The sequence below is a fragment of the Juglans microcarpa x Juglans regia genome, chromosome 8D, assembly GCF_004785595.1.
Source record: "Juglans microcarpa x Juglans regia isolate MS1-56 chromosome 8D, Jm3101_v1.0, whole genome shotgun sequence".
Taxonomy (NCBI): Eukaryota; Viridiplantae; Streptophyta; class Magnoliopsida; order Fagales; family Juglandaceae; genus Juglans; species Juglans microcarpa x Juglans regia.
Genome location: NC_054608.1, coordinates 32,701,986 through 32,715,951, shown reverse-complemented (window position 1 = coordinate 32,715,951; position 13,966 = coordinate 32,701,986). Strand labels below are relative to the sequence as shown.

Here is a 13,966-nt window from a genome sequence, read left to right as displayed (position 1 = left end):
CCATTACTCAACTCTCATCTGCAACTCTTGCAGATCGGCGTCAGAGCATGACAAGCCTCTACGTGCACACGTTTTTGTCATTACCTTATCTGACCGCACCCTTTACCATATGTGCTCCCACTGATCACATATTAGGGGTGACTACATTTCACAAAAAAAAAAATTTTTAGTGAACGACATCAATTCTCCGTGACTGGATCAACAATCCATACCTCTGTCACAATTGACGACTTCAGCCGAATACATAACACATGTATCGACCTGCGCTGAATTTTCGTTAAGTACTTCCTCTAGAGGCTATTCCTGAGGTTTTTCCCTAATCACCTTATCAACAACTTTGCAAATGATTAACCATTTACTTGGGTAATCAAATCACATTTCACTAAATCTTTAGTGAATGGCACTGAATTTTCGTTAAGTACTTACTCACCTGAGTCTTTCCTTAATCACCTTATCAGTGACTTTACCATGATCAACCTTTTACTTGATTAATCAATCTGCACTGAAATTTTATCAAATACTCACCCTAAGGCCATTCCTGAGGCTTTTTTTGATCACCTTATCAGTGACTTTACAAATGACCAAAATTTTCATTTTTGGGTATCTTCATAACTCCAATTTTCTAGGCGTCCCCAGAATTTGTTGAGTTATGCATGTTGACCATGAGATTTCTTCACCTAGGTTTCTTTCAATCCCATTCTAGTCACATGTTCTCTGAATTTCTCCAGATATAAACCTTTGATCATTGGATCTGCTACCATCTCGATCGAGGAAACAAAATTAACCTTGACCTCACCTCTTTCCACTATATCTAAAATATAGTGATAATGCACATCAATGTGTTTTTCCTTGAAACTGTGTTCCACTTTTTATCCAAGAAATTACAGACTGATTATCACAAAACACATTGATTGGTTCTGTGGATGTACCCAAATTTAAGCTTTCAACAAAACGTTTTATCCACACCGCATTACTCACTGCAGTACTACAAGCAATATACTCTGCTTCCATAGTAGACTTAGCAACACAGCCATGTTTCTTACTTAACCAAGAAACTGCTGTTCCACTAAATAGAAATATATATCCAGTTATAGATTTTCTATCATCTACATCACTTCCAAAATCAGCATCACTATAGCCGATTAATTCTAGATCACTGTTTCCAAAGCACAATTTCAAATTTTTGGTACCTTGTAAATGTCTTAATATACGCTTCACTGCTTGCCAATGTTCTTTACCTGGATTGGATTGAAATCTACTTACCAATCCAACTGCATGACAAATATCTGGTCTGGTACTTGTCATTGCATACATGAGGCTTCCCACAGCTTGAGCATTGAGAACTTTAAGCATTTCACTTATTTCCTCATCATCTTTTGGGCACATACTTTTATTTAAAATATGAGCTTTGCAAACAGGCGTACTTAAAAATTTACAATTTTCCATACCAAATCTTTTAAGCACTTTTTTTAGATATTTTTCTTGATCTAAATACAATAGATTTGAATTTCTATCCCTAGAAATTCTTATACCAAGAATATAAGCGGCTTCACCCATGTCTTTCATTTCAAATTTAGATTTCAAGAATTCCTTTGTTGCATGCATCATATCTAGACAATTACTTGCCAGTAATATATCATCAACATACAATGATAATAATGTTAATTTATTATCATTTTTCCATATATATACACAGTGATCTAGTGGACTCATTTCATATCCCATTTCTAAAATGGCTTGGTGAAATTTCAAGTACCACTGTCTTGAAGATTGCTTAAGTCCATACAGTGACTTTCTCAACCTGTAGACTTTCTCTTCATGTCCTTTAATTTAGAATCCTTCTGGTTGAATCATAAAGATATCCTCTTTTAATTCACCATTGAGAAAAGCTGTTTTTACATCTAACTGATGTAATTCTAAATTCATCCTGGCAACAATGGACATGATGATCCTTACGGATGTGAACTTCACCACAGGCGAATATGTATCCACAAAGTCTACACCTGGTTGTTGAGTATATCCCTTGGCCACTAACCTTGCTTTGTACCTTTCCAAACTGCCATCAACTTTAAATTTTCTTCTGAGAACCCATTTACAGCCAATAGCTTTTCTATCTTTTGGAAGATCTATTAACTCCCAAACATTATTTTTGTTTATTGATTCTATTTCATCTTTCATGGCCTCAAGCCATTTATCTGAATCAATACTATTGACTGCCTCAGAAAAATTTTCAGGATCATTATCTAAATTTTCCAAACTGGTATTTAGTGCATAATGATATTGAAATAACATTGATGGTCTTCTGGATCTTTTACTCCCACTGTCTCCAACATCAATACCTGAAGATTGATTTTCATCTGACTTTCTTTCATTATTCTGGATTTGAATAATATCATTATTTTCATTGTTAGATTCTGTGGAGATCCGTTGATTCTCTAAATCATTTAATAAATCTATTTGATCAACAGGAGTAACAAGGTTCGTGTTTTCCAAGAAAACGGCATCCCTACTTTCTATCAATCCTTTTTCAGAATGATAAAATCTGTAGCCACTTCTGTTTTCTATATACCCAATAAACCTGCATTCCCAGGTTTTACTTTTTAATTTATCCCTTAGTGGCCTTGGGATAAGCACTTGTGCCTTACAACCCCACACTTTGAGCTTACTTAAGTCTGGTTTATGTCCCGTCCATAATTCGTAAGGTGTAAGAGGTTTCGCTTTAGTTTCAACTCTATTTAATATATATGTAGCAGTCGATAATGCTTCTCCCCAAAAATGTATTGGTAGATCAGCATATGCCATCATTGATCGCACCATATCCAATAGAGTTCTATTTCTCCTTTCTTTAATGCCATTTTGTTGAGGTTTATATGGCATAGTATAAATATGTCTTATATTCTTGAACTATTTTGGCTTCATCTTATTCTGTGTAGAACGCTTATCTTGAGCCATTAATAAATTAGATGATTCACCATCTTTATTCCTTCTTTTCATCCTTTCTCCTTCAAGTACTAAAAGTATTGAAAGCGATATCATTGTTACTTCATTTCCACTGTGTGTTAAAGAAGTAATAATGTGATCCCAAGATGAAGGAAGACTATTTAGTATGGTTGTAACTTGCATTTTATCAGTGAGAGGATGACCGGCATCATTTAATTCTTTTGCCATCAACTCCATTTGAAGTACATGATCGCCAATATCATCATTCTCTTTCATACAAGTCCGGTTATACTTATCCAATAATAACTGTATATAAGTATCCGACCTTAAACCATACTTTGCTTCAACTGCATCCATAATTTCTTTAGCAGTTTCATAGTCTTCAAATAAAGGAATAATGTGATCACTCATGCAATGCAAAATTAAAGCTTTTGCCCATGCATTGTGTTCTATCCATTTATCTACATTTGAAACGCTGCTTCCACTTTCACTTTCATCATTTTCTACAATTTCTTCCCATGGTTTTGGTGTTGTTAATGTATATAAGGTCTTTTCATGGGTTAAAAGAAAAGTTATATGCCTTTTCCAGGCCCGAAAATTTCTTCCATTCAATTTTTCTATCCCCGAAGGATCAATACTTTTCTTCGGTGCCATGAATAATAAACATTAAAAAATTAATTAACAAGAAGAATGTAGAAATAATAAATGTGTACTATTTAAATACAATAGTTCAACTGTGAAAAAATTAAAATTATTACAAACTTAATTAGTAATAATAACCCTTGGATTTAATCCAAGGTGGCAGCCTAGAAATTCTCCTATTATATTTTATATAAGGAGAATAATGAAAGTGACGCCCCGATTGAGGATATCCACAACCTTTCCTTGATGTTTCACCTTTTTCAAAAAATTTCTGGTGATAATTTTGACCAACGGGGGCTTTGTAATATTTTGGCTTGAAATTTGGAGCACAACGGCTTTTGAACGGACTAAATCAGGCTTGAAATGATCTCGAACGACCCGATTGAACAAAACTGCCCTGAACCGGTTCAGGAAACCGGGTAAACCGGTTCAGCCGGTTCAAGCCGGATTCTGGAGATCGGCTTCTGGAGGCGGCTTGGTCAACGGCTCGGTAATCGGCTCGGCTCAGAGATCGGCTTGCGGCTCGGCTTGCGGCTCGGCTCGAAGGGCGTGAAACGGTGCCATTTGGAGGTGTCTGTTGTTGTTCTTCAGTGCCGAAAACGACGTTGTCATTTTGCTCCTTGGGCGTGGAATTTCAAATTCCTTACCGTTGGACAAAATGACGTTGTCGTTTGGATCTACGGGCTGAACGACACTGTCGTTTAGCCCCTCCCGAATTCGAATTGGACGACCGTTGGACGAAACGGTACCGTTTCGTCCTGGGTTGTCTTCAACCTCACGCTGGCGCACTGCAGTGACCCTGCGTGCGTTGTCCTCAGTTCCGTCCGACTAAATGGTGGCCGACGACGACGAATCCGACGTGCTCCCGAGGTCGACGAAGTCCGGCGGCGGTGAGAGGCTTCGACGACCGGCCGAAACAGTGACTTTGTGTGCAAATGGGCTATTTAATTCACTATTCCTTTGTGTAAAATAATACCAATAATTTTCTTCAAAATAGTAACAATTTACTAAATTTTAAAGATTACCAATATATTCTAAACCCCCCACCGTGATCTGAAAGAGTTTCTCTCTCGGATTTTCAAGCAAACGAAGATGATTAAAATATGCAAGTGTGGTTGCCAAACCAAGCACTTGCCTATTTATCGTCTTTGTTATGTGTGATAAAATTCCCTCTGACATGACCAGCCTCTTGATACCACTGTAGAGAAATTAAACAACAAATAGAAGCGGAATTACAACAATATGGTGACACTCCCGTGAGGGTATTTGTCCCACAAGTTGGTGATGAATAAAGGGAATTGAGTAATGTCATTTGTGCACCAATGACCCCTATTTATAGGCCATCATGCACCGATTGGCAAAAGGCACATCCATTGGTTAACCAATGGTAACCCAAAGGTCACATCCTTAAGAAGTGACACAACCTATTGAAAAGGGCACAACTATTGGTAAACCAATGGTAACCCAAAGGCCACAACCTTAAGGAGTGACACAATCTCTTGACTAAATCAAAAGGTTGTGTCTCTTGACACTTTACCAATCACATACAACCTTTTGACTATATCAAAAGGTTGTGCCTATTGACACTTCGTTAAACATCACCCCTCATGGGAACCATCACTATGTTAGATGATATAATTCCAAGGGGTACATGATAAAGTGTTAAAAATTACATGATTAAGTTGCTAAAATGAATGATTTGTTTAATTAAAAAAATGAATTAAGCACTTAATTATATAGTGAAATTTAATGCTTGACTTAATGTTAAAATTCTGTTTAATGTCCCAAATTTTATTATGATATTTTACAAATGTTGCAGGGCATTATGGGAAAGATATTAAAAATATATGGGTATTATTGGAAGTGCCCAATTAGCATGGCAGTAACAGAAATGCACTGCAGCTAGGGATTGGAATCAAAATGAGAAACGGTGCAGAGCACCCACGCGATGAAACGAAGAGCAGAGGGCCTCACCGCGAACATAGGAGCTGGAGACGAGCTCACGCTGAACTGCTCACGCACGGACTCAAAACGCGGGGCTGCAGACATGAAACGCGAATCTGTGCTGGGCAGAAATGGACAGCAGCACGCATGCCAGAAGTGGAACGAAGAGCAGAGACCAAAACGCATAGCAGCAGGGGCGCACTGCAGAGACGAAACGCACGAAGAGGGCTCAAAACGCAAAGAGGAAAACGTGTGCTGAGGGAGGCAAAACGCGGAAGTATAAAAAGAAAAAAATCTTTTTTCGTGCGCCGTCTCTCTCGTTCGGTTTTACTTTTTCTAGTTTTCATCTGTATTTCTGGGGAGAGAATTCTTCTTATTTCCTTCAGTTTTTGTTTTTCGGTAGTTTTGGATTTCAGCATCTTTAAGGGATACAGTATATTTTCATTCAGTCATTTTTCCTTAAAAACAGTAATTAGTGATGTTGGATTTTAATCTTCTTGAACATTTTGTTAATTTAGAGATGATAGGCTAGATTTTTAGCTTGGGATTCAATGAGTAACCCATGACTATTTGGGATTGGATTCTCTTCAACATTTAGTGCTTTTGATGATTAACTTGATGGATTATATTTCAATGTGCATCTAGAAAAGATTAGAGTTCTTTGTTCTTGGTTTAGATCAATTGTAGACGTAAGGCACAATTGATACTTGAACAAGTAACATGACTTTGATGTTTTTATTTCATTTTTCTATGATTGTCATATAATTTGTCAAGTAGTTTTATTAAAATAAAAATTGTGGTTTATTGCTATATTATCCGACCATGATCTCGAGGAATGAGAGAATGGTTGAGAGAAAATGAAAAAAGAAGTAAATCCATCACCAAATTAGTGGGTGAAAATTGCATCCCAAGTGTTTGTTTAATTGCTTCTTACAAGTTTAAGTCAACTTCCGCACATTTTCTTTAAATCTCGATTCTTAGCAATTTTAGAAAAAGAAAAATAGATTCACTTTTATTTTCAGCTTTACTTATGTTTGATCATCCCGAAAATTTCACTCATAATCCATTCCACACTCTCTTAGTAAATAGCCCCATTTAGATGTGAATATAGTTAGCGGTTAAGTTCTAAAATTTATTCTTCTTTTCTTTTTATTATTTTTTGTTCATTGCTAGCTCATTTAGTTTAATCTTTTCTTATCATTTTAAACTTTCGTGTCACTCCAAACGGTAATATGTTGTCTTGCGAAAATGAAATGTTTGCTAAATTCTCATTGTCCCTGTGAATTCGATCTTGGGATTTACCCTTGTATTACTTTGACAGCTTCTACGCTTGGAAGTCAAAATTAAAAGCTGATCAAGTTTTTGGCGCCGTTGCCGGGGACAACTGGTGTTTATCAGAGCATTCTCATATTGTTGAGAAGACGTTTGTAGTGCTGTGAACCTCTTCACAGCTTGGGTGACATTTTTCTTTATTTTTTTTTACTTTATTTATTTATTTTTTTTTTGTGTTTATTTTGCATACTCTTTTATTTTCTGTTCTTGTTTGTATGACTGGTTGGACTAGGGACCAAACTTCTCGGTTGGTTAGGACAGAATCACAAGCATCTTTTACCTCAGCATCACTTTCTCTTGAGTCATCTTCTGACACTAATAGTACCATGGCTGAAAATGAAAATCATGATCGGGAAGTAGTGAATCAGAATAGGACACTTAGAGATTATTTACAACCTGTCAGAACTAGCACACCTTCATGTATAATCCAACCTTTGAATGCAAATGCCTTTAACTTCAAACTTGGAATGATTTCATTAATTCCACATTTTCATGGCATGGATTCCGAGAATCCTTACCTTCATATCAAAGAGTTTGAAGAGGTTTGTTCTACATTCATGGACCGGACTTGCACTGAGGAGGTTATTAGACTAAAGTTGTTTCCATTTTCTTTGAAAGATAAGGCTAAAACATGGCTAAATTCATTGAGACCTAGAACCATAGGCACATGGCAAGAAATGCAAACTGAATTTTTGAAGAAATTCTTTCTAATACATAGGACGAATGCACTTAAAAGACAAATCATGAACTTTACCCAAAAAGATTCTGAAACTTTTTATCAAAGTTGGGAAAGATTCAAAGATCTTTTAAATGCTTGTCCTCATCATGGTTATGAAAATTGGCGTTTGATAAGTTTTTTTTATGAAAGTTTGACACCTAAAATACGCCAATTTGTACAAACCATGTGTAATGGAGAATTTTTTGACAAAGAGTCTGAGGAAGCATTTGAATATTTTGATTACCTTGCTGAAAATGCTCAATCTTGGGACACAACTGATGTGCATGATAGGTTTAGGCAAGTTGAGTCTGGTCATGGAAAATATACTTTGAAAGAAGATGATGATTTGCGTGCTAAATTAACTTTGTTGTCTAGAAAAATGGAAGCTATGGAATTAAAAAAAGGTAAATGAAGTGCATACTGTCCATAAAAATTCAGAGAAGTGTAGCATATGTGAGGATCATGGGCATTCAACTAATGAGTGTCCCACGATCCCCACATTCAAAGAGGTATTGTTAGACCAATCTAATGCTGTAAATATGATACAAAAATCATATTCTGGTCCTTATTCTAATTCTTATAATCCAGGATGGAGAAACCACCCAAATTTTGGCTGGAGGAATGACCAGCAAGTAGCTCCAGCAGCCTTGGCTCCGGGACCCTCTCAACTCGCAATTCAAGCACCTCCAATGCAAAAGAAGGGATTTGAAGAGACAATACAGCAATTGTCAAACACCTTGCAGCAGTTTATGCAAGGTCAAGCAACATTCAACAATCAAAACTCTCAAGCGATAAATGACATTCGGAGCACACTTACAAAGATGACTACGACATGGAGTTCTCAAGAGAAAGGAAAACTTCCTTCACAACCTCAACCCAATCCACAAAGTCAGCCACCACAAGGGGCAGTTGAGAGTTCAAATGTGAGGCAAGTGAAGGCGGTCACCACTTTAAGGAATGGTAGGGTGGTGAACATTCCTGCTCAAGGTTCAGACAAGGCTGGTAAGGTCTCTAAACCTGTACAAAATGAGGTTGAAAATGGTGAGTTTGAACAAAATGAAACTGAAACTGAAACTGAAAAGATTTCATGTCCTGTACCTGCTCCTTTTCCTCAAAGATTGGTTCCACTGCACAAAGACAAACACCAATCTGAAATTTTAGAAATATTCAAGCATGTTAGGATTAATATCCCTTTGTTGGATGCTATTCAACAAATTCCTGCATATGCTAAGTTTTTAAAAGATTTGTGTACGGTTAAAAGAAAATTAAATGTGCAAAAGAAAGCTTTTCTTACTGAGCAGGTCAGTGCCATAATTCAGAGCAATACCCCACCAAAATATAAAGATCCCGGTTCACCAACAATCGCTTGTGTTATAGGAAGTTCAAAAATTGGTCAAGCATTGTTAGATCTAGGTTCAAGTGTGAATTTACTGCCTTATAATGTTTATGAGCAACTTGGTTTGGGGGAATTAAAACCAACTCCTATCATTTTACAACTAGCGGATAGGTCTATTAAAATGCCAAGAGGAGTTGTTGAGGATGTCTTGGTTCAAGTGGATAAATTCTTTTAACCCGTTGATTTTGTTGTGTTGGATGTTCACTTGACACCAAAATCTTCTTTTCAAGCACCTGTGATTCTTGGGAGACCTTTTCTTGCTACTTCAAATGCATTAATAAATTGTAGGAGTGGTGTTTTAAAGCTGAGTTTTGGGAACATGACTCTTGAACTAAACATTTTCAATATTTGTAGGCAACCTCAAGACTTGGAAGATGTACAAGAAGTGAATTTGTTGGAAAGCATCCTTGAGGAGGAGACTTATTTGGCATACCAGCCCACTAACCTGCTGTTTGAGTTAGAAAATTTTTGTGAACTCCTCACTGATAACACCCCCATTGATGTTTCTCATGTTTTTAATGCAGAAAATAAATTGGAGACTAAATGGAGGCCAAAGATTGAGCAACTCCCACCGTTGACAGCAAATGAAATTCCAATACTAGAGCTGAAGCCATTGCCAAGTGACTTGAAATATGCATTTCTGGGACCGGACAACACCTTCCCAGTGGTGATTTCAGCCCAACTCTCTCATGATTAAGAAGGGAAATTGATGGAAGTCTTAAAGCAACACAAAGGTGCCATTGGGTGGAAAATCGCAGATATAAAAGGTATAAATCCTCTTGTGTGCACTCATGAGATTTATTTAGAAGAAAATGCTAAAGTCTCTAGGAAGATGCAAAGGAGATTAAATCCTACCATGAAAGAGGTGGTAAAAACAGAGATTTTGAAATTACTAGACGTGGGAATCATATACCCTATTGCGGACAGCAAGTGGGTAAGTCCCATTCATGTAATACCAAAAAAATCTGGGCTTACCATTGTGAAAAATGAGAAAGATGAACTGATTCCTACTAGGATTTCTACTGGTTGGCGAATGTGTATAGATTATAGGAAGTTGAATGCTGCCACTAGGAAAGATCATTTCCCTTTGCCATTTCTCGATCAAGTGCTAGAAAAAGTTGCGGGTCATGATTTCTATTGCTTTCTTGATGGATATTCTGGTTTTTACCAAATAGAAATAGCCCCTGAAGATCAAGAGAAAACAACTTTTACTTGCCCGTTTGGCACTTTTGCATTTAGAAGAATGCCTTTTGGACTATGTAATGCACCAGCTACTTTCCAAAGATGTATGCTTAGTATTTTCAGCGACATGATTGAAAACTGTTTGGAAATATTCATGGATGATTTTTCAGTGTTTGGCAGTTCTTTTGATACATGTTTGACTAACTTACAAGCTGTTTTAGCCAGGTGTGAAGAGAAGCATTTGCTTCTCAATTGGAAAAAGTGTCATTTCATGGTTCAACAAGGCATAGTTCTTGGTCACATAGTCTCATCAAGAGGTATTGAGGTTGATAAAGCTAAGATTGAACTTATTTCCAAGCTTCCTATACCCAAAACAGTGAAAGAAATCAGATCATTTCTTGGGCATGCTGGGTTTTATAGGCGATTCATTCAAAATTTTAGTTCTATCTCTAAGCCCTTGTGTGAGTTACTTATGCATAATGTTGCTTTTGAATGGACCTCTTCTTGTCAAGATGCTTTTGATAAGTTGAAAATTTTGCTCACCACAGCCCCTATCGTGCAGCCCCCTGTTTGGTCTATTCCTTTTGAGATAATGTGTGATGCTAGTGATGTAGCCATAGGAGATGTCCTTGGACAGCGTAGAAATAAGTTCCCACATGTCATTTCTTATGCAAGTAGAACTTTAAATGGAGCCCAAAGAAATTATTCTACCACTGAAAAGGAATTGCTTGCTGTAGTTTTTGCATTAGACAAGTTTCGAACTTATATTCTTGGTTCTCCTGTGGTTGTTTTCACTGACCATGCAGCGTTAAAGTACTTATTGTCGAAGAAGGATGCTAAACCACGTTTAATCAGATGGATTCTTCTTCTGCAAGAATTTGACCTTATCATCAAAGACAAGAAGGGTGCAGAAAACGTAGTTGCCGACCACTTGTCTCCGCTTACATTTGCTGAAAAGGATCACACTATCCCTATCCTTGACTCTTTTCCTGATGAACAATTAATGTCAGTTGAAAATTTACCTTGGTTTGCTGACATTGTTAATTTTTTGGTGACAGGACAAACTCCACCCCATTGGAGTGCTCAAGACATACGAAAATTCAAGCATGAGGTAAAGTCATTCTTCTATGATGATCCTTACTTGTTTAAATATTGTTCTGACCAAATCATAAGGAAATGTGTGCCTGATCATGAGATACAAGCTGTCTTTCTTTTTGTCATAATGAGGCTTGTGGGGGGCACTTTTCTGCAAATAAAACCGTTGCAAAAATTTTACAAAGTGGGTTTTATTGGCCGCGTATGTTTAAGGATGCGTATGATTTTTGCAAAACTTGTGAGCCATGTCAAAAACTAGGCATGATCACTAAGAGAAACATGATGCCTTTACAACCCATTTTGGTCATTGAGATTTTTGATTGTTGGGGGATTGATTTTATGGGGCCATTTCCATCTTCTTTTGGTTATTTGTATATCCTCGTGGCTGTTGATTATGTTTCTAAATGGGTTGAAGCCATTCCATGTAAAACAAATGACCATAAGATTGTGCTTAAGTTTTTGAAAGAAATCATTTTTGCTAGATTTGGCATGCCTAGAGCTATCATTAGTGATAATGGAACTCATTTTTGCAACAAACCATTTGCTGCCCTCATGAGAAAATATGGTATACACCATAAAATTTCCACTCCATATCACCCGCAAACGAATGGGCAAGTTGAATTAGCTAATAGGGAACTTAAGCACATCTTAGAAAAAACAGTCAACCCCAACAGGAAAGATTGGTCTTTAAGGCTTACTGATGCACTTTGGGCTTATAGGACAGCCTTTAAAACCTCTCTTAACATGTCTCCTTATCGCTTGGTATATGGAAAGGCATGTCATCTTCCTGTTGAGCTTGAACATAAGGCATATTGGGCTGTTAAACAATTTAATTTTTCTATTGACCATGCTGGTTCTGTGAGAAAATTTCAGATTTCAGAATTGGATGAGCTTAGGCGAGATGCATATGACAATTCCAAATTGTCAAAGGAACGCATGAAGGTATTACATGACAAGCACATCCAAAGAAAGAATTTTGAGCCCAATGAGCAAGTCTTACTTTACAATTCCCGCCTCCATCTATTTCCAGGCAAATTAAGATCGAGGTGGAGTGGGCCTTATGTAGTTAAGGCTGTGTTTCCATATGGAGCTGTTGAGATTACTAATCCTCAAAATGGAAACACTTTCAAAGTTAATGGCCAACGACTTAAACATTTTTTGGCAAAACTTTCACATGAGGATACTTCCATTCCTTTGGAAGATCCCACTTATTCTCATGGCCCTTAGCTCATTTTTGTTTTGATTTTTTTTCTTTTCTCTTCTTTTCCTTTTTATTTTTCTGCTTTTATTTGTTTCAGTTCTATGTTTTTTTTTTTTTTTCTTTTTCTTTAGTATATCTTTTCAGGTTCAGCACTGTTTATTCTTTTATGGTTTCATTTTTACGTTCACAATCCTTTCAGCCATCTCAGGTATTTTCCTTCGACCCTATTTTCTTTCATCCCTCGTTTTATTCATGATTTGCATTGAGGACACTGCCCATTTTTAGTTGGGGGTAAGGAGAGCCTTCTGCCATTAGTCTCTCAGGATTAATAATTGTGGGGTCTGAATTTTTGTTGCTACCAAGCTACTATTTTCACACTTCTCTACTTAAGATCAGATAGTTGCAGTTTTGGGCTACACTAATTCCCATTGGTTGGTTTTAAGTTTGACACTTAACCTTATGATATGTCTTAGCAACTCAAACTTGGGAAAGTTACTTCAAAGCTATTGATTGATGACCTTAATTGACACAAGCAGATACTTTTTGTGGTTTGTTTGATGACAATCAGTGGTTTCTTCTAAGCAACTAGCAAGAACTACAATGAACCATATCTTAATAGCTTAGGAAAAGTGTGATGAAAAAAAAAAAAAAAAAAGGAGAAAGGTTGTAAAAGCACATGAGAAAAGGGGCAGGCTAGAGATCATGCACAAAAAAAAAAAAAAAAAAATTTGTGCAAGTACATTGGAAAAGGCTGCCTATCACCGGGATCTATAAAAAAAAAAAAAAAAATAGGTCTTTCAAAGTGTGATAGCGTGAAAGCCGCTAATGTAATGGTTTTGAATTGAAGTGAAGACCTTTTGGTTTTTCTTGAAAAAGTTGTTAGGGTGAAACTATTGTGAGAAATCTTGAAACTAACAAATAGAAATCTGTCACACACTTGGTGCACTCAAAGATCTTCAGCTTAAGTACATTTCCCTTGTTTGAGCTCTTGAGAATTTTATAAGCTTTTGTGTTGGGCTAAAACTAGACTTGACTATATTCTAATGCCCATGATTTCAATATGATTGATCTTTTGTAGAGATTTTTGAGTTTAGTACCTCATTCTTGGATCCTACAATATTTTTATCACATTATTTGCTAGAGACTAGCAAAAAGCTAGTTGGGGGTGTGATAAAGTGTTAAAAATTACATGATTAAGTTGCTAAAATGAATGATTTGTTTAATTAAAAAAATGAATTAAGCACTTAATTATATAGTGAAATTTAATGCTTGACTCAATGTTAAATTCTGTTTAATGTCCCAAATTTTATTATGATATTTTACAAATGTTGCAGGGCATTATGGGAAAGATATTAAAAATATATGGGTATTATTGGAAGTGCCCAATTAGCATGGCAGTAACAGAAATGCACTGCAGCTAGGGATTGGAATCAAAATGAGAAACGGTGCAGAGCACCCACGCGATGAAACGAAGAGCAGAGGGCCTCACCGCGAACGTAGGAGCTGGAGACGAGCT

The 13,966-nt window shown here is 36.7% G+C and overlaps 1 non-coding gene across 1 annotated transcript; it reads right to left on the bottom strand.

Moving 5' to 3' along the window:
* Positions 1-7,583: 7,583 nt before the first annotated feature.
* LOC121243780 lies at positions 7,584-7,690 on the bottom strand. The gene has a single exon (XR_005936268.1). It is a non-coding gene; the product is annotated as a small nucleolar RNA R71 (small nucleolar RNA).
* Positions 7,691-13,966: the final 6,276 nt, after the last annotated feature.